The sequence below is a fragment of the Malus sylvestris genome, chromosome 1, assembly GCF_916048215.2.
Source record: "Malus sylvestris chromosome 1, drMalSylv7.2, whole genome shotgun sequence".
Taxonomy (NCBI): Eukaryota; Viridiplantae; Streptophyta; class Magnoliopsida; order Rosales; family Rosaceae; genus Malus; species Malus sylvestris.
In genome coordinates this window covers 20404531-20406826 of record NC_062260.1, presented here as the reverse complement: position 1 = coordinate 20406826, position 2296 = coordinate 20404531, and positions in this window count along the sequence as shown.

Sequence of the window (2296 nt, the reverse complement as noted above, 5' to 3'; positions counted from 1 at the left end):
ATGGCTAGGCCAAATTGTCCGTGGTCCCACTGGACAAAAAAGGGCTAAAGGGCCAACCAGTTGGCCATCTTCAGCTAGCCAGCTTGCTAGCTAGCCCAATTTCTTTTTTTTTGTTCTTTTCCATTTGCCCAGCCCACTTTAGGGTTTAGGGCTTAGGTTTTTTTTTTATTTTATTTTTTTTATCCTAGACCATTTTTTGTTTTTTATGCCCATTTTTCTTTTCATTTTTTTGGATTTTTTTTTAATTTCTAATTTTTTTTCCTACACCATATTTTTTATCATTCCATACTATCTTACTTCATTTTATTTCAATTCTTAACATTTCATACTATAGCTTTTGGCCCTCGGTTGGAGATAGTAAGAAAGATGACACTGCATTGTTCATTAAAATATTAATTTCTTAGAGGGTTAGAGTGCTAAAACGAGCCATCTGGTCAGCCTTTGGTTAGAGATGGCTTAAATAGTGAATATGTAAAAGTTTGAAAATTTTCAAAGTTCATATTCCTAAAATTTCGAAATAAATCGATTTCAAAGTTTTTGATAATTCACAATTTTAAACTTTGAACAAATATTTAGTTCCGCAAATTTTTTTAGTTGGCATTAGGGTTGGTTTGGCATTGATGTGCTTTGAAAAAAAAACTGTTTTTGATGTGATGTGAGAATAAGCTTATTTTTGCTGTTTCACATTTTTAACTTTTTTTTACTCAAAACTGTGAAAATAAACTGTTTTTAAATGTTTACCAAACACTTTTTTAAGTTTAATTTTTTTTATACCTATTTTTTATAAAAACACCACAATACCAAACCATCTTTTAGAAGGACAAGGATTGTCTGCCCTCCTAGTTGTGGTGCCTTTCCATGCCCTCCTATTTTGTGCGGTCACGGTTAAGTCACGTTAACATTTTATATTAATTTTTTAATGAGATAATAAGACAAAAAATAATAAAAATATAAAATATTAACGTGCCTTAACCGTGACCGCACAAAATAGGAGGACATGGAAGGGCACCACAACTAAGAGGGCAGACAATCCTGGTCCCTTTTAGAATGCACATTTCCGATCCAATCCGATCAATCATCTCCCAAAAAAATTGCTTAAGTTCGACTCCACGTTTAATAACACGTGCGAGAAAATAAATGGTAAAACTGTAAATAGATGCAAATCTCCGAGTAAAGCTGTAAGATTGAAAACTTTAGTGCGGAAGGAGGGGAAGCAGCCACGTCAGTCAGAACCTTAGAAACCTCGTAAACTTGCCGACAAATACACCAGGAGTAATTATTTCTTATCTCTTCCGCCATTTGGTTATCTTTCATTTAAAATAATCATATTCCAACAGAAATAATATAAAAATAAGGGACAAGGAGGATTGTCTGCCCTCCATTTTTTCATGTCTTTCCATGTCCTCATGTTTGTGCGGTTAGGGTTAAATCACGTCAACATTTTATATTACTATTCATTTTTGTCTTATTATCTTTAAAAAAATATATATAAAATGTTAACGCGGCTTAACAATGATTACAGAAAACAGGAGGGCATGGAAGGGCATGGAAAATGAGAGGGCAGACAATCCTTGTCCAAAAAAAGAGGGATCCAGATCTCTTTTCTCAAATCCACCAAATTAAGGGATTTGAGTCTTTAAAATTTGATCTAACAATTAAAATTATTATAACTTTTAAATTATCCCTATTAATAATGGTTAAATCAAATTTTAAAGACCTGAATTTTTTGATTTTGTGGATTTAATGAAAAGAATTCGGAAATAATCCCTTTCCAAAAAGGAGATTTAAAGCACATATCTTCCCAACTTGCCACACCAACAACTTAGATTTAATTTGACAGAAAATTAAATTTATGTTGAATATTTAATTCACACAAAAGAGCTTTATCTTGTGTAGCATTATTTAATCCGACACTTGTCGGTCCTTCATTCGAAATAAATTAATTATTAAAAATGATATCATTCACTTTTGTAGCCCCTTCAATAAACATGAATGTTTAGTGTTATTGGTTAGGAAATTTGGAAATGATTGTTTTTTATTAGGGAAACTTTGGGGAGCCCTAATTAGAAATTAGGCGATAATTATTACATTGACCTTGTATTTCAGGTCAGACAACTCAAGAATATTTCTTTTTTAGAATATCTGACCCCCTTTTTTTAGGGATCAATTTTTTAATTTTATTAGTTTACAGAAGATAATATTTTAATAATCTTCAATGATATAAGCAATGACGTACTTGAACAGTTGATTAAGGTTCTTGCGCTCTTGATCACACAAACTTGTACTAATTTTCAGA